The sequence below is a fragment of the Lagenorhynchus albirostris genome, chromosome 9, assembly GCF_949774975.1.
Source record: "Lagenorhynchus albirostris chromosome 9, mLagAlb1.1, whole genome shotgun sequence".
Lineage (NCBI taxonomy): Eukaryota > Metazoa > Chordata > Mammalia > Artiodactyla > Delphinidae > Lagenorhynchus > Lagenorhynchus albirostris.
The window spans coordinates 54,802,857-54,822,827 of record NC_083103.1 but is presented as its reverse complement, the minus strand read 5'-3'; the positions used below and the strand labels follow the sequence as shown (position 1 = coordinate 54,822,827).

The following is a 19,971-nucleotide window of genomic DNA, read 5'->3' as shown; positions in this document are numbered from 1 at the left end:
GATTAGGAGATAGCACAAGCACAGTCACTGCAATCTGTCTGAGAAACACTGGTTCTGCATATATGCCTTTTTTAAAAAAATAAATAAATGATAGAAATCAAAAAAGAAAAGAAAAAAACCCCACAATGTTTCTGAATGGAAAGAACTCTGAAATTGGAATCAGGTTGAGTACTAGGTGCAGTTCTGCCACTGTATAAATCCGCTAAGACTGACATTACAAAATACCATAGACAGGGTGGCGTAAACAACTGATGTCTATTTTCTTACAATTCTGGAAACTGAAAGTCCAAGACTGTGGTGCCAGAGTTCGTTTCTGGTGAGATCTCTCTTCCTGGCTTGTAGACGGTGGCCTTCTCACTCTGTCCTCACGTGGCTTTCCTCTGTGTTCTCACAGAAAGAGAGAGATCTTTGGTGTCTTCTGCTCTTCCTAAAAGGACAGCAGTCCTATCAGATTAGAGGTCAACCTTTTGACCTCATTTAGCCTTCACTACCTCCGTAAAGGTCCTATCTCCAAATATAGTCACACTGTGGGTTAGGGCTTCAACATATGAATTTGTGGGGAGGGAACACAATTTGGTCTATAACAGCCACTAAGGAATGACTACTGCTTTGTGCTTCCATTTTCTCCATCAGGGGTCCCAGCTGGAGCCTATTCTATATCTCCTTAGGATTCAAGCATTGCTGGAGGACTGGTGGAGCAGGACTTCAGGACTCTATTTATATATAGCTCCTAGAGTATCTTAGGAAAGAAGCCATGCTAAGAGAGAGCTGAGTCCCCAAACCTGGTTCAAGGATGTGAGCCACTGTCAGAAAGGAGAAGAAATGGTGAAAGCATCATGGTCTCTGTCATTTAGATCAGCCTCCAGCTCAGCCTCCATGGATTCATGCTTCTGTCATAAGGTAAAAGGGCTGCAATTGAAAAAAAAAATTCAAACTAAAGGGAAACAGCCATTCAGTGGAATACTATTCACTGAGAAAAAGGGATGAGGTATTCACAATAGCCAAAAGGTGGAAGCAACCCAAATGTCCATTGACAGATGAATGGATAAGCAAAATGTGGTATAAACATACAATGGAATATTATTCAGCCTTAAAAAGGGAGGGACTTCTGACATATACTACAAGTTGGATGAACCTTGAGGACATTATGTTAAGTGGAATACGTTAGTCACAAAAAGACAAACACTGTAAGATTCCACTTATATGAGGGACCTAGAGTAGTCAAATTCATAGAGACAGAAAGCAGAATGGTGGTTGCCAGGGACTGGGGAAGGAGGAATGGGGAGTTATTATTTAATGGGCATAGAGTTTTAGTTTTGCAAGATAATAAGAGTTCTGGAGATGGATGATGAATTGCACAACGATATGAATATATTTAATACCACTAAGTGTACTTAAAAATAGTTAAGATGGTAAATTTTATGTTATGTGTATTTTACTACAATTAAAACAAAAAATTTTTTTTAAAGAAATAAACTATCAAGCTAAGCAAAAACATGGATGAATCTTGAATGTATATTGCTAAATGAAAGAATCAGGTCTGAAAGGCTACAAACTATATGATTCTATTAATAGAACATTCTAGATAAGGCAAAACTATAGAGCCATAAAATACATTAGCAGAGATCAGTAGGGATTCATTGGGGAGGAGGATTGAATAGGTAAAGCACAGAGGATATTTTACAGTGGTGAAACCATTTTGTATAATACCGTAATGATGGATATATGATACCATGCATATACCCATAGAACCTTAATATATGCAAAATTTTTAAATAATTTAGGAGATTGGAGGATCCCAAGATGGAATAAAGGATGGGACAAAATAATCTAACTATACTATAAATCTATGAAACATGAGACTTCCCTGGTGGCACAGTGGTTAAGAATCCGCCTGCCAATGCAGGGGACATGGGTTTGAGCCTTGGTCCAGGAAGATCCCACAAGCTGCGGAGCAGCTAAGCCCATGCGCCACAACTACTGAGCCTGAGCTCTAGAGCTCATGAGCCACAACTGCTGAGCCCATGCACCACAACTAGTGAAGCCCGTGTGCCTAGAGCCCGTGCTCCGCAACAAGAGAAGCCACTGCAATAAGAAGCTCACGCACCACAACGAAGAGTAGCCCCCGCTCGCCACAACTAGAGAAAGCTCGCACACAGCAGCAAAGACCCAATGCAGCCAAAAATAAATCAATAAATTTATTTAAAATAAATCATTCAATCAATCTATGAAACAGTCTCACTGACAGGGGTGGGAGAAAAGGTACTGACCCAAGTAACTTTGGAAATGAGTGGAGTCTGTAAAATTAAATGCCAAAGGAGCTGTACATCAGCACTGTACTCTAGCTGAAAAAGTTGTGTACCCATGGGGTATAAGTTAACAAATCTGAATTCAATATATATATATACTGGAACTGAATAATTAAGTAAATGGATGGCAGATTGTGGGAGCCAGGTTTCTCACTGTTGGAGTGGGAGTTTACGAAGAGGCTAGAAAGCTCCATATGGTAATGAATTACAGTTGGAGATATCAGTAGGAACTTGTGTAGCTTAATATAGATACAGATGTTACATACAGAAATATTTATAGTTATGTGTGTATATATATGGGTTAGCATACACACGTACATTTCCTTACGTTGTCAGCTGGGAGGGCCTAGAAGGAAGAACACCCCAATAGCAATGAGTGCACCTACTGCCCAGATCTTGGTTTCTAATACCATTCTCCCATAAAAGGAACCAGGGCTCCTTGGAGAAACGGCAGATTCAAGGACTGGGGCAGGGAATATACAGGAGCATCTGTAATGCCAGAACATCTTTTAGTGCCAGAAAGTAAAAGTTCTAAAACAAAATAAAAAAGATGGAGCTATGTCAAAGGGACATGGTAGCCAACTGAAAGAGCTGACCAAAGTGACCATTTAAGCAATACAATAAATAAAGTAGTATTGGATTATACCCAAAGTATACATTAATTATCCACAAAGCCATACTGTTATACATAAATAATTGAATAAATAAATGGGAGGGAATATAAAAATCTCCAGTGTAGAAGAATTCCAAATAATTTATGTAGGTACTCTGCCTTCAAGGAGGCTGGGCATAGCTCCTCACTGGTTAAGTGTGGGTTGTGCATATTGACTTCCTTTCAAAGAGACTAGTCTGGAAGAGGGGGAGAGGGGAAGACTGAAAAGAATAACTTTGCAGTGGAGAAACCTGACAAACACTACCTCAGCCAGATGATCAAGGTTAACCTCAACAGTGATGTCATGTTGATAGTATGTACCGTTGATATGAGGTAATGAGAATGGTACTTTACTTCTGTGGCTTCCTTCCCAAAACATGTAACCCCAATCTAATCATGAGAAAAACATAAGGCAAATTCCAGTTGAGGGATATTCTGCAAAATACTTGACCAGTATTCCTCAAAACTGTCAAGGTCGTAAAAAAGAAGGGGAGTCTGAGAAACTGTCATAGCCAAGAGGAGCCTAAGGAGATATGATGACTAAATGTAATGTATCTTGGAAGGGATCCTGGGACAGCTAAAGGACATCAGGTAAAAATTAATGAAATATGAGTAAAATATGGATTTAGCTAATAATAACATTAATATTGGTTCATTAATTATGACAAATGTTCCATATTAATGTTAGATGTTAATAATAGAGAAAATTGGGTATAGGGTATACAGGAACTCTCTGTACTGTATTTGTAATTTTTCTGTAACTTTTTTTGTTTTTTAAAGTCTGTGTTTTAAGTAAAAAGTTTATTAAAAATAATAAATAATATATCATACACACAAAATAGAAGTTGCTCTTAATTTTTTTAAGTGGTATTGGAACACCAGGAAGTTTCAGCAGAGCTTGGAGTTGGCGCTGGTGTTTTTGGCAATGTTAAGAGAAGGTGAAGTCCTCAGCAACGGTTTAGAAAGAAAAGGCCTCAAGTAGAACCTTAATAGCCTTGGGGCAGGCACATGTGGGCAGGTACCAGAGGTCCATCTGCCCTTTGAGCCTCAATAGAAACAGTGGGGTTTCTGCAGAGAGCAAGAGCTAGAGCAAGCTGGAAAAAAAAATGGTGAAGACAGGAGCTCTGCAGGTGAACTTGGGGCTTCACAGAACAATTTGAGAGAAAATAAGGAAGTTTGGCTTTCCTGCAGAATGAATGGAAGCAGAGCCAAAGAACCACTGTTTTGTAGCTTTTGTTGCAGCCCTTTATTTACTGTGAAGGATGCTGTTGCCTGAAAAACAGGGGGTCTACAAAATAAGGGTACTTATTGCTATGTATAAATCTCTTTAAAATCTGTTCAATATAAAATGCAAAAATCTATAAAATACACACACACACAGTAAATGCAACTTAATGACCTGAGTCAAAGAGTGTATTTTTTTATATAAAGCTTAAAAACTAACATAATAGGGCTTCCCTGGTGGCGCAGTGGTTGAGAGTCCGCCTGCCAATGCAGGGGACACGGGTTCGTGCCCCGATCCGGGAAGATCCCATATGCCGCCGAGCGGCTGGGCCCGTGAGCCATGGCTGCTGAGCCTGCACGTCCGGAGCCTGTGCTCCGCAACGGGAGAGGCCACAACAGTGAGAGGCCTGCGTACCGAAAAAAAAACAAACAAAAAACTAACATAATACACAGATACCAGAAATCCCTTTTATTATACTTAATCTATTAGAAATATAAACCTCAGCCAACTGGTTTTTCAACTTCCTTTTGTCTCTAATGATGGGACAGGTGGTTTGAACATATGCCTAAATTTCTAGTATTGGATTTAACTGGACAAGCCTGATTCTTGCCAGGATTATAAACTCTTTGAATTCTGGTTATGGGAGCTACCTCTTCTGAATTTCACTCCACCTAACTTCCCATTCACTGTTCCCTTTCTGAGGTTCAACTAGCTATTTCATCTTCAATCAACTTCTCTTACAGTGTGCACTGTGACTGGCTCTCCCCTGTTAAAAGTGAGATTTGTGTTTTTCAGTAGGATTAATTCTTCCTTTATCTGTAGATGGTGAATAATCTAACTGGATCTATCAAGACACCCTCTACCCCAGAACAAGTCTTGCTCAATGAAGATTATGGACAGAATGACTAATTAATAGGCTCTTACCACCATGGAGTCTTCATTCATTCAATAAGTATTTATTGAGAATCAGTTAGGTGCCAGCCAGTCTGCTAGCAATGAGTAGATACTATCCCATTACTCTTGGTGTTTGGCTATTGAGAAAGAGAGGATAATACTACAGAATGATGAAATGTTATGCATATTAAGTTAGGGGAATATTGTGCTGTCATTTCTAAGACTATGATTTTTAATCTTTTTCTTTTTGAGGGAGTCATAGACCCCTTGAATCTTGTCAATCTTGCCCCAGAAAACAAATACATCCCCAAAACTTAGCAATAATTTCAAGTTGTTCATGGATCCTTTGAAGCCCTTTCATGAATTCTGGGTTTAGAATTCCCACCCTAAATGATAAATGCCAAGATAAATTCATATCTTGGAATGTCTGAAGAAGCAGACATTCCAAGATATCTGGAGGGGAAGGTAGACTAAGTGCTTAGGAGTGGCAGCAGCAAGAATGAAAAGTGAGTTTCTATAGCTTTATCTTACATGTGTTATCATCAGCTAACATACGTAATAATTAATGTTTCCAGGAATAATCCACTACTGAGGACCCAATGCCCCACAAAGTGAACCTTGGCCTCCCACAGAAGAACGCTTTAAGGAGCTACCAACTCATTTACCTTTGCTCTAGTGCAGCACCCATATTATGGGTGGTAAGAGGTACTATAAAACTAAGTAGGGTAAAGGGGATGGAAACTGGGGTTTTGTGTGTTTGTGCTATTTTATATAGTTACACAGAATGTCAAGGAAGTTGTCTCTGATAAGGTGACATTTGAGCAGGAATTTATAGAAGTGGGGGATTAAACCATGTGTGAATGTCCAGGACAGCCTTTCAGCCAAATGGAGCAGCAAATGGAAGGAGGCCAGTGAGCAGAGCAGGGTGAGTAATGAGAGAGGGATCGTGGCCTGAGTGAGGTCAGGAGGGAGTTGAGGTGTGTGTGTCAGGTCTCAGGGTTGGATTGAAAGAGTCAGAGGTAAGGGACAAGCAGAATCTGAGGGTACCAGACTCAGGATCATAAAATGCTGTTAGTAATGGGAAAACTGCTCAGTGAAATCCAGTGGGGGATGTTTTGGGATGATTAGCTGGATAATATAGAGAGGCTTACCGAGCCGGACCTTACCCAAGTAAGGGTTAACTAATGGACACTGTTCTGTGTGTGTGATGGGGGAGGGGACAGGGTGGAGTCAGAAACAGAAAGAACAATGGAGAAAATACTTAGGAAAGTGAATAGAAAACAGAAGACTAGGATATCTTAAGTGGGAAGAGCTTAGAAATCTAGAAAGGAAGAAGGATTAGGAAAGAGGGGGAGGGAGTAAGGAACTAATATTTGTCACATGGCCACAATTTGCCAGGATCTTTACATTTATATTTTAATTTTGTTTTAAAGCAGTACTACAAGATGAGTGTTATTGTCCCCATCTTGCAGATAAGAAAATTTCAAGCCCAGAAAAGTTGAGTAACTTGATAAAGGTGATATGCTACTAGTAAATAGTAGGAGAGGATAACTTTATTATTTTGTCTTCAGTTCTTATTATTTTCTTATGTTGCTGTGTTGATTCATTCCTAATATTATATTTGGAGAAACAAAATGATGTTACAGGTAGGAAGACAACAGAAGGATGGCAAAGTGGCCGGCATGGTTAGAATTTTGTCCTGGGCAATCAATTCTCAGTGTTGGACTGCACACCTGGCCTTATAAAAAAGGCCACGAAGTGTCAGCGTCTTACTCGTTGGTTTGGGGGCCTCTCCTGATCCTGTGGCCAACTGTTTCAGTATAAAAATATTGAATAAAAAGTAATATATCACTTATAGATGATATTTAGAAACTGACCTATCTTAACCAGAAATACTTGTTGAGAAATAGTCTAAAAGTTCCTAAGTTCCCAGAAATACATCCATCGATAGGCATTGGGATCTTGACATTTGCCTCCAAGTGAGCAGGATAAAAGAAACCATTTCCAATGATGTGTGGGGTTATGCGACACGGTAGAATGTAGTGGTCAAGTTTCCACTGGGACGTCAGAGAGATCTGTGTTAAAATGTTACCTCCCACCTTTAGCTACATGGTATTGTGCAATTTCTTCATCGGTAAATTCCCTACCTCTTAAGTTCATTGTGAATATTAAATAGCACATAAAGAGCTCTTGGTAAAGTGCCGACACTTACCACTCAATAAATAGTAGGCATTATATACTATCTATCTATCTCGCTATCTAGCTAGCTATCTACCTACCTATTGCAGAACTAGCATTACCCTAATACAGTCATAGCTAATGGCTATAATACATTTATCTATGATTGCACATAATTTTTAAAAATATTTTTTCTTCTAGTTTTATTGGTATATAATTGACATATAGCACTGTATAAGTTTAAGGTGTACAGCATAGTGATTTGACTTCCATACATCATGAAATGATTGCCACAATAAATTTCGTGAGCATCCATCATCTCATAGGAATACAAAATAAAAGAAAAAAAGGTTTTTTCCCTTATGAGAATGTTACGGAGCCAAACTCAGGTCTGCTCACCCATGTGCAGTAAAGCCAATCTCCAATCTATTGACACCGGGTTGTGGTGAAGGAAAGTGCAGCTTTATTGTAAAGGTGCCAATACAAGGAGGACAGGTGGCTTGAGCTCAAAAAACCCCAAACTCCCTGAAGGGTTTCAGCAAAGCATTTTTAAGGGCAAGGTGAGGGAAGGGTGTCCCAGAGTATGCGATCAGCTCCTGCACAATTCTGATTGGGTGATGGTGAGGTAACAGGGTGGTGGCACAGGGGTTAACATTACCAATCCTTAGGCCTGAGGGCTATGTGCTCATGGTCATCAAGTAGTTGACACCTTCCATTTGGTGGGGGGTTTTCACATCTGTGAAACAACTCAGGAAACATGCATCAGATACTGTTATCTAGGTACTTCTGAGAGGAGCTAAAGCAGAGGATATGGGGGAGGGCTCTGCCCCCAGCAAGGCTCCATAGGGTCCTGCTTGGTTACAACAAGTCTTAGGATTTACTCTCTTAACAACTTTCATACATAATATACAGCAGTGTTCATTATATTAATCGTGTTGTACATTACATATCTAGTAATTATCTTATAACTGGAAGCTTGTACCTTTTGACCACTTTCATCTAGTTCCCCCTCCTCACATCCCCACCTCTGGTAACCACAAATCTGATCTCCTTTTCTAAGAGTTTGTTTGTTTGCTTTTGAAGTATAATTGACCTACACCACTATGTTAGTTCCTGGCACACATGTAGTGATTTGCTATTTCTATACATTACAAAATGATCACCACAATAAGTGTAGTTACAATCTCTCACCATACAAAGATATCACATAATTATCAATCATATTCCACCCCCCCAACCCCTCCCCCCCACACTGTACATTTCATCCCTGTGACTCATTCTTTTTATAACTGGAAGTTTGTACCTCTTAATCTCCTTCACGTCTTTCACACACCTCCCTACCTCCCTCCCCTCTGGCAACTGCCTGTTTCTTTGTATCTATGAGTCTGTTTCTGTTTTGTTACGTTTGTTCATTTGTTTTGGTTTTTAGATTCCACATACAAATAAAATCATACAGTATCTGTCTTTTTCTGACTTATTTCACTTAGCATAATACCCTCTAGATCCATCCAAGTTGTCCCATATGGTAAGATTTCTCTTTTTAATGACTGAGTACTATCCCATTGTATATATATTCCACATCTACTTTATTCATTCATCCATCATCAGGCACTCAGTTTGCTTTCATACTTGGCTTTTGTAAATAGTGCAGCAATGAACATACGAGTACATATATCTTTTCAAATTAGTGTTTTCATATTCTTTGGATAAATACCCAGAAATGGGATTGCTGGATGGTATCATAGTTCTATTTTCAATTTTTTGAGGAACCTCCATACTGTTTTACATAGTGGGTACACCAGTTTACATTCCCACCAACAGTGCACAGGGTTCCCTTTTCTTCACATCCTCACTAACACTTTGTTGTCTCTTTGATAACAGATATTGCCATTCTGACAGGTGTGAGGTGATATTTCATTGTGTGTGTTTTCTTTCTTTTTAATTATTTTTGGCTGCGTTGGGTCTTAGTTATAGCAGTTAGGATCTTTGTTGAGGCATGAGGGATCTTTTCACTGCGGTGCGCAGGCTCTTCTTTGCAGCATGCAGGCTTCTCTCTAGTTGTGGAGCACAGGCTCCTGGGTGCGTGGGCTCTGTAGTTTGTGGCATGCAGGCTCTCTAGTTGACGCTTGCGAGCTCAGTAGTTGTGGCGCTTGGGCTTAGTTGCCCTGCAGCATGTGGGACCCTGACCAGGGATCGAACCTGCGTCCCCTACATTGTAAGGCGGATTCTTTACTACTGGACCACCAGGGAAGTCTCTCACTGTGGTTTTGATTTGCATTTCCCTGATGATTTGTGATGTTGAGTATCATTTTACCTGTTGGCCATTTGTATGTCTTCTTTGGCAATATGTCTGTTCAGGTCCTTTACCCATTTTTAAAATCAGGTTTTTTTTGTTTTTGGTACGCGGTCCTCTCACTGTTGTGGCCTCTCCCGTTGCGGAGCACAGGCTCTGGATGCGCAGGCTCAGCAGCCATGGCTCATGGGCCCAGCCGCTCCGCGGCATGTGGGATCTTCCTGGACTGAGGCACGAACCCGTGTACCCTGCATCGGCAGGCAGACTCTCAACCACTGCGCCACCAGGGAAGCCCAGGTTTTTGTTTTTTTTTTTTTGATGTTGAGTTATATGAGTTATTTGTATATTTTGGATATTAACCACTTATCAGATGTATCATTTGCAAATATCTTCTTCTATTCAGTAGTCTGCCTTTGGTTTTACTGATAGTTTCCTTTGCTGTGAAAAGATTTTAATGTAGTCCTATTTATTAATTTTTTTCTCTTATTTCCCTTCCATGAGGAGGCATATCTAAAAAAAAATTTCTAAGATTGATATCAAAGATCATACTGCCTGTTTTCTTCTAGGAGTTTTATGGCTTCAGCTCTTACATTTTCGGTTTCTAATCCATTTTGAGTTTATTTTCGTATATGGTGTGAGAAAGTAGCACAATTTAATTCTTTTGCAGATAGCTGTTTTCTGAATACCATTTATTGAAGAGGCTGTCTTTTCCCCATTGTATATTCTTGCCTCCTTTGTTGTAGATCAATTGCCCATATAAGTGTGGGTTTACTTCTGGGCTCTCTCTTCTGTTCTATTGATCTAGGTGTTTTTGTGCCAGTACCATACTGTTTTGATTACTGTAGCTTTGTAGTATAGTTTGAAATCAGGATGTATGATACCTCCAGCTTTGTTCTTCTTTCTCAAGATTGTTTTAGCTATTTATAGTCTTTTTTGTTTCCATACAAATTTTAGAACTATTTGTTTTAGTTCTGTGAAAAATGTTATTGGTATTTTGTTATGGATTGCATCGATTCTGTGGATTGTTTGGGGGAGTATGGCAATTTTAACAATATTAATTCTTCCAATCTGTGAACACAGTATATCTTTCCATTTGTTTGTCATCTTCAATTTCTTTTTATTTTCTTCCTGTCTTATTGAGATTTAATGGACTTACAGCACTGTATAAGTTTAAGGTGTACAGCATAATGATATGATTTACATACATCATGAAATGATTACCACAGTGAGTTTAGTGAACATCCATCATCTCATATAGATACAAAATAAAAAGAGAAAAATATTTTTTCTTTTTGATGAGAACTCTTAGGATTTACTCTCTTAGCAACTTTCATACATAACATACAGCAGTGTTAATTATATTTATCATGTTGTACATTACATCCCTAGTACATATTTATCTTATAACTGGAAGTTTGGTCCTTTTGACTACCTTCATCCAAGTCCCCTCTCCCCAACCCCCACTTCTGGTTACCACAAATCTGATCTCTTTTTCTATAAGTTTATTTGTTTTTTTTTGAAGTATAATTGAACTACAACACTATGTTAGTTCCTGGCATACAATATAGTGATTCAATATTTCTATCAATTTAATTAATTAATTAATTAATTTACTTACTTATTGCCTGCATTGGGTCTTCATTGCTGCGTGCAGGCTTTCTGTAGTTGCAGCGAGCGGGAGCTACTCTTTGTTGCGGTGCGTGGGCTTCTCATTGTGGTCACTTCTCGTTGCGGAACATGGGCTCTAGGTGCGCGGGCTTCAGTAGTTGCAGCACACAGTCTCAGTAGCTGTGGCTTGTGGGCTCTAGAGTGCAGGCTTAGTAGTTGTGGCACACGGGCTTAGTTGCTCTGCGGCATGTCAGATCTTCCTGGACCAGGGATTGAACCCATGTCCACTGCATTGGCAGGCGGATTCTTAACCACTGTGCCACAAGGGAAGTCCAATATTTGTCTTTCTCTGACTTATTTCACTTAGCCTCTAGGTCCATCCATGTTGTCACAGATGGTAAGATTTCATTCTTTTTTATGGCTGAGTAATATTCCATTGTATCTTTATCCATTCATCTACTGATGGGCACTTAGGTTTGCTTCCATATCTTGGCTATTGTAAATAATGCTGCAATGAACATATGGGAGCATATATCTTTTCAGATTAGTGTTTTCATTTTCTTCAGCTATACATCCAGAAGTGGAATTGCTGGATTATATGGTACTTCTATTTTTAATATTTTGAGGAACTCCATAATGTTTCCCGTAGAGGCTGTACCAATTTACATTCCCATCAACAGTGCACAAGTGTTCCCTTTTCTCTACATCCTCACCAACACTTGTTATTTGTTGTCTTTTTGATAACAGGTATTGCCATTCTGACAGGTGTGAGGTGATATTTTATTGTGGTTTTGATTTGCAATTCCCTGATGATTTGTGATGTTTTAATGTGCCTGTTGGCCATCTTTATGTCTTCTTTGGAAAAATTCCTATTCAAGTTCTCTGCCCATTTTTTAAGCAGGTTGTTTGTTTTTTAGATATTGAGTTACTGTATGAGTTTTTTGCATATTTTGGATATTAACCTCTTATCAGATAAATCATTTGCAAATATCTTCTCCCATTCAGTAGGCTGCTTTTTGTTTTGTTTATAGTTTCCTTTGTTGCACAAAAGCTTTTCAGTTTGATGTATTCACATTTGTTTATTTTTTGTTTCCCTTACCTGAAGAGACATATCCAAAAAGATATTACTAAGACTGATGTCAAAGAGCATACCTCCTATGTTTTCTTCTAGAAGTTTTATGGTTTCGGGTCTTACATTTATGTCTTTAATCCGTTTTGAATTATTTTTGTGCATGGGGTGAGAAAGTAGGGACTGCATCAAATTTAAAAACTTCTTTAAGGTAAAGGGAACAATCACAAGAGTGAAAAGGCAATCTATGGAATGTGAAAATATTTGCAAGCCATTTATCTGATAAGGGGTTATATCCCAAATGCACAAGAAACTCCTACAACTTGGTAGCAGAAAAACAAATAACCTGATTGAAAAATGGGACAAGACTTAAAAGATATATTTCTCCAAAGAAGATATATATATGGCCACCAGGTATATGAAAAGCTGCTCAGCATCACTAACCATCAGGGAAATGCAAATCAAAACCACAATAAGATACCACCTCACACTTGTTAAGGTGGCTATTGAAAAACAAACAAACAAAAGATTATGGGACTTCCCTGGCCGTCCAGTGGTTGAGACTCTGCACTTCCAATGCAGGGGATGCGGGTTTGATCCCTGGTTGGGGAACTAAGATTCCACATGCCACATAGTATGGCCAAAAACTTAAAAAAAGAAAACAAAAACCCAAAAGATTAGTGTTCGTGAGGATGTGGAGAAACCGAAACCCTTGTACACTGTTGCTGGGAATTTAAATGATTCAGCTACTATGGAAAATAGTTTGGAGATTCCTCAAAAAATTAAAAATAAAACTACCATATTATCCAGCAATTCCACTTCTGGGTATATATCCAGAAGAATTAAAATCAAGATGTCGAGGAGATGTTAGCACTCTCATATTCGTTGAAGCATTATTCGCAGTAGCCAAGATATGAAAACAACCTATATGTTCATCAGCAGGTGAATGGACAGTGAAAATGTGGTGTATACATTGAATGGAGTATTATTCAGCGTTAAAAAAGATGGAAAGCCTACCATTTATGACAACATGGATGAACCTGGAGGACATTATTCTAAGTGAAATAAACCAGCGTTATAAGGACAAATACTGTATGATTCCCCTTATATGAGGTATCTAGAAGAGTCAAACTCATAGAAGCAGTGAATAGAATGGTGGTTGCCAGGGGCTGGGAGAAGGGGAAAATGAGGAGTTGTTCAATGAGTAAAAGTTTCAGTTATGCTAGATGAATAAATTCTAGTGACCTATTGTACAACATAGTACCCACAGTTAACAGCACAGTGTTGCGCATTTTAAAATGTTAAGAGGGTAGATCTCATGTTAAGCATTCTTACCACACACACAAAATAATGGGACACAAGGAAACTTTTGGAGGTCATGGACATGTTTATTACCTTTATTCTGGTGGTGACATCATGGTGTGTGCATATGTCCAAACTCATCAAATTGAATACATCAAATATGTACTTTTTTTGGTATATCAATTATACTTCAATAAAGCTGTTGTTTTTTCTTTTTTTAAAGTCTGCTGTCTGGAGTCCCAGCCCCAGAAGTTCTGACTTAGCTGGTCTGGGGTACAGCATGGTCATTGGAATTTTTATAAGCATTCTAGATGATTCTAATATGTAGCTAGGGAGATAAATACTTCTCTAGACTAATATCTCACTTTACAGATGGGAAAGAGAGGCTCAGAGAAAGTGAGAGTGACTTGTCTGGTGAAATGAGATCAAGAACTCAAACTGAGGTCTCCTGACTCCTAGTCCTCGGTTCTGTCTAGCACATAATGTGCCTCAGGCTCACTTCTTATGCTTCTACACAAACACTCTGTCCCAGTCAAATTGTCTCATGTTATATTCCCTGAACATACCAGGTCCATCCCTGTGTCAAATCCACAGCAGTACAAGCTGCCATTGGAGTGCTTATTATGTGCCCAAACTGAGCAAACCAAATTACATGTGTTACCTCTAATCCATACATCAAGCTTTCAGGGAAAGCATGAGTATCCCCATTGTTAGAGGAGGAACCTGATGTCAGAGACTCTAAGAGACTAGTTGCAATACTGGCTAATGAGGAGAAGCAAGTTTTTTTTTTTTAAGATTTTTTGATGTGGACCATTTTTAAAGTCTTTATGGAATTTGTTACATAATAGCTTCTGTTTTATGTTTGGTTTTTTGGCTGTGAGGTATGTGGGATCTTAGCTCCCCGACCAGGGGTCAAACCTGCACCCCCTACATTAGAAGGCGAAGTCGTAACCACTGGACCACCAGGGAAGTCCTGGAGAAGCAAGAATTTAACAAAGTTCGGTTGGACTCCAAAGCCCAGGCTCTTGAGCTACACTCACTGCCATCTGTTCCTACCCTGCCTTACCTTCCTGAGTTATTTCTCCATTAGAACCAGCTCTAGTTTCAAACCCTCCCTGAAAGCCCTTCCACCCCATCTTTTTATTTACTCAATTTTCATGGCACTGATCACCCACATTAGCTGTTTGGGTGAGTCCACCTCACATGGTAACTTATTTTGTCATGTATATGACCTGTTTCCTTCTCCTTGAGGCTGGGAAGGACAAGGACCTTCCTCTGACTATGTTTCTGTCCTGGTCCTGTAGGTGTGTCAAGATATGGTGCTATTGCAAGATCGTAATACTTAGTTTTTTCTGAGACTCCTCCCCTGGGAATATCTGGAGATAGGGAGAGCCTATAGGCCCAAATGAAGTTGAAAATTTGAACTAAGAAGCTTTCCTCGGGCTCAGATTTGTAATAATATTTATAAGTAAGCCTCTAGGTGTCAGTAGAAAGCCTAGTTTTGATAGCGTGTCTCAAATGAAATCAAAATCTCAGGCTAGAAGGACTTTTTCTCATCTCAGTCATCAACCTAAAGCTAGAATTCCCTCTCCAACATAACAACAACCATAGCAACATTCCTTCCAGACCAGGGTCTGGTGACGAGGAACCCACTGTTTCTGAGGCAGCCTCTTCAATGTTTGGACAGTTTTGTTAGAATGCTTTTCTTGATTTTGTGAAACTCTGCCTCCTTCTAGCTTTCACTACAAGGCAACTAAGTGAAAACAACACATGCACTGCATCTGGGCCTGGGCATGTGAGAGGCCTGGTGTGGCTGAGTCAGGCCTTCTACACAAGATTGATTACTCAAGGACGTTGGTGGCATCAGTGGGAGCCCCACTACTCTGGGCTATCCTGCCCATCAGCACCTCCCTTATGACCTAAGCATTGTTGACCCTCAGAACACCAGGGAAGGAAGGAGGGAAGCAACACAGCTCTGGCAGACTGCTGTCCTCTCAGACCCAGGGATGAAGAGGGTGACTCTTTACAGCAGAGTCCAAAGACCTGGAGAGTATGTGTCTTGCTCAGAGAAGCCTCCTTTTCACTTCTGTTCTTCCCAAGGGCTCCTGTCCAATAGCCAGATTGTTTCTTAGCCAAGCCCAATTTTTCTGCTCAAAAAATTAATAGGGACTGCCACTGTGTTTTCTGGTCCCAGTTGTATTCTTCAGTAATATCTAGAACAAACACAGTATCTCTTTCTCTAGGAATCTCAAGATGGAAATTAAGCCATCCATCCGTTTATCCAACTATCCAACCACTAAGCATATCTTTACTGGGAGCCTACCATGTGCCAGGCACTGAGTTTCCTAGTAAGCAGACAATAAGTGGTAAATGGTATTACTGTATTAATGACCTGATGATTAACTTAGTCAAAGGTAGATCCACTTTTTTTTTTGCATTGTTAATATATTTTAATTTTTTTTTTACATCATTATTGGAGTATAATTGCTTTACAATGGTGTGGTAGTTTCTGCTTTATAACAAAGTGAATCAGTTATACATATACATATGTTCCCATATCTCTTCCCTCTTGCATCTCCCTCCCTCCCACCCTCCCTATCCCACCCCTCTAGGCGGTCACAAAGCACCGAGCTGATCCCCCTGTGCTATGCGGCTGCTTCCCACTGGCTATCTACCTTACGTTTGGTAGTTTATATATGTCCATGCCTCTCTCTCTCTTTGTCACAGCTTACCCTTCTCCCTCCCCATATCCTCAAGTCTATTCTCTAGTAAGTCTGTGTCTTTATTCCTGTCTTACCCCTAGGCTCTTCATGACATTTTTTTCCCTTAAATTCCATATATGTGTGTTAGCATACGGTATTTGTCTTTCTCTTTCTGACTTACTTCACTCTGTATGACAGACTCTAGGTCTATCCACCTCATTACAAATAGCTCAATTTCGTTTCTTTTTATGGCTGAGTAATATTCCATTGTATATATGTGCCACATCTTCTTTATCCATTCATCTGGTGATGGACACTTAGGTTGTTTCCATCTCCGGGCTATTGTAAATAGAGCTGCAATGAACATTTTGGTACATGACTCTTTTTGAATTATGGTTTTCTCAGGGTATATGCCCAGTAGTGGGACTGCTGGGTCATATGGTAGTTCTATTCGTTAGATCCACTTTTATATGGCAGATTTCTGGGAAGGGAATGGAGAGATAAGGGAATGAGCACATACTGAACATGGACTGCCTACCAGGCAAGGTGTTAGGTGCTTGCTTTACTTGCCATATATCGTTTAAGTCTTACCACCATCTCATGATGTGTGTTATCTACATCTCCATTTTAAAAAGAAAGAAGCTAAGACTTAGCCTAAATAAGTTGACCAAGGACACATAACCAGTAAGCAGCGGAGCTGGACTCTGGTTACAGACCTCCCCATCATGCTGTGGTCATCACATGAAAATCCCTAGGACAGCTGAAGGAACGTCATGGTCTCTTCATGTACTGTGTCTGGAATGAATACTGCTTTAAATTACGCTTTTTTTCAAGCTTTCTAACCAAAACCCCTCATTTTCTCTGTTGTATTTTTACTTTCATTTTATTTTATTTTTGGCTACACTGCATGGCTTGCGGGATCTTAGTTCCCTGGCCAGGGATTGAACCCACACCCTTGGCAGTGAAAACACGGAGTCCTAAACACTGGACTGCCAGGGAATTCCCTCTGTTGTATTCTAAATTTTAAGTTCATAGGGTGATTTCTTTGTTGTTATTTTCTATAGAAGTCAAATTTCCTGTCAATGCTTTTCCATCATAAATTTGGACACATGACAAAAAATATGAAAGTCAATAGCAGTAATTTGGGTATTCATCAGTTTGTTTTTCCTCTAGAATTAGTTCTGTACTATATTTACTTTAATTGATAAATTGCTATGATAATATCAAAGACAATTTTCAAGAAAATAAAGTAGGGGGGACCTTCAATATAGCGGAGGAGTAAGACGTGGAGATCACCTTCCTCTCCACAAATACGTCAAAAATACATCTACATGTGGAACAACTCCTACAGAACACCTACTGAGCGCTGGCAGAAGACCTCAGACTTTGCAAAAGAAGGCAGAGCACTGCCTAAATGAGCTCCAGAGATGGGCACAAGTGCGGCTATCGGCTTGGACCACAGAGATGGGCATGAAATGCTAACGCTGCTGCTGCAGCCACCAAGAATCCTGTGTGCAAACACAGGTCACTATCCGCACCTCCCTGGGAGCCTCTGCAGCCCACCACTGCCAGGGTTCCATGATCCAGAGACAAGTTCCTTGGGAGAACACACGGTGCGCCTCAGGCTGTTGCAATGCCACGCTGGCCTCTGCTGCTGCAGGCTCGCCCTGCATTCCAATTATAACTTCCGTACCCCTCCCTCCCCCCAGGCCTGAATAAGCAAGAGCCCCCTAATCAGCTACTGCCTTAACCAGGTCCTGTCTGGGTGGGAACAGATGCCTGAGGGCAACCTACACACAGAGGTGGGGCCTAAACCAAAGCTGAACCCCAGGAGCTGTGCGAACATAGAAGAGAAAGGGAAATTTCTCCCAGCAGCCTCGGGAGCAGCAGATTAAATTCCCACAATCAACTTGATGTACCCTGAATCTGTGGAATACCTGAATAGAAAACAAATCATCCCAAAATTGAGGTGGTGGACTTTGGGAGCAACTGTAGACTTGGGGTTTGCTGTCTGCAACTGACATGTTTCTGATTTTTATGTTTATCTTAGTATAGTTTTTAGCACTTGTTATCATTGGTGGATTTGTTTATTGGTTTCGTTGCTCTTTCTTCTTTTTTTTTAATTATTTTTATATATTTTTTTGCTTATTATTAAAAAAATTTTTTTTCTTTCTTTTTTCTCAATTTTCTTCTGAGCTGTATGACTGAAAGGGTTTGGTGCTCCAGCTTGGTGTCAGGCCTGAGCCTCTGAGGTGGGAGAGCCGAGTTCAGGACACTGGTCCACCAGAGACCTCCCAGCCCCACGTAATATCAATTGGCAAGAGCTCTCCCAGAGATCTCTGTCTCAACGCTAAGACCCAGCTCCACACAATGGTCAGCAAGCTCCAGTGCTGGATAGCCCATGCCAAACAACTAGCAAGACAGGAACACACCCCACCCATTAGCAGAGAGGCTGCCTAAAATCATAATAAGTTCACAGACACCCTAAAACACACCACCAGACATGGCTCTGCCCACCAGAAAGACAATATCCAGCCCCACCCACCAGAACACAGGCACCAGTCCCCTCCAACAGAAGCCTACACAAGTCACTGAACAAACCTCACCCACTGGGGGCAGACACAAAAACAACGGGAACGATGAACTTGCAGCCTGTGAAAAGGAAAACCAAACACAGTAAATTAAGCAAAATGAGAAGACAGAGAAAAACAGCAGATGAAGGAGCAAGGCAAAAACCCACCAAACCAAACAAATGAAGAGGAAATAGGCAGTCTACCTGAAAAAGAACTCAGAGTAATGATAGTAAAGATGATACAAAATCTTGGAAATAAATGGAGAAAATACAAGAAATGTTTAACAAGGACCTAGAAGAACTAAACAGCAAACAAACAATGATGAACAACACAATAAATGAAATTAAAAATTCACTGGAAGGAATCAATAGAATAACTGAGGCAGAAGAACGGATAACTGACCTGGAAGATAAGATAGTGGAAATAACTACCGCAGAGCAGAATAAAGAAAAAAGAATGAAAAGAATTGAGGACAGTCTCAGAGACTTCTGAGGCAACATTAAACACACCAATGTTCGAATTATAGGGGTCCCAGAAGAAGAAGAGAAAAAGAAAGGGTCTGAGAAAATATTTGAAAAGATTATAATTGAAAACTTCCCTAATATGGGAAAGCAAATAGTCAATCAAGTCCAGGAAGCACAGAGAGTCCCATACAGGATAAATCCAAGGAGAAACACGCCAAGACACATATTAATCAATATATCAAAAATTAAATACAAAGAAAAAATATTGAAAGCAGCAAGGGAAAAGCAAAAAATAACATACAAGGGAATCCCTATAAGGTTAACAGTGGATCTTTCAGCAGAAAATCTGCAAGCCAGAAGGGAGTGGCAGGACATATTTAAAGTGATGGAAGGGAAAAACCTACAACCAAGATTACTCTACTCAGCAAGGATCTCATTCAGATTCGACAGAGAAATTAAAACCTTTACAGAGAAGCAAAAGCTAAGAATTCAGCACCACCAAACCAGCTTTACAACAAATGCTAAAGGAACTTCTCTAGGCAGGAAACACAAGAGAAGGAAAAGACCTACAATAACAAGCCCAAAACAATTAAGAAAATGGTAATAGGAACATACATTATTGATAATTACCTTAAATGTAAATGGATTAAATGCTCCAACCAAAAGACATAGACTGGCTGAATGGATACAAAAACAAGACCT

General features: G+C 39.9%; 1 long non-coding RNA gene across 2 annotated transcripts in view; it reads left to right on the top strand.

Moving 5' to 3' along the window:
* Positions 1-393: 393 nt before the first annotated feature.
* Positions 394-19,971, top strand: part of LOC132525315 (uncharacterized) — a 70,009-nt gene continuing 50,431 nt past the window's right edge. Inside the window, exon 1 of one of the 2 annotated variants that reach the window (XR_009542219.1) lies at positions 394-900. This is a non-coding gene — a long non-coding RNA (uncharacterized LOC132525315). Of the gene's footprint in view, positions 901-5,667; positions 5,786-19,971 lie in introns of those variants that run through there. The other variant, XR_009542220.1, reaches the window with a different exon arrangement.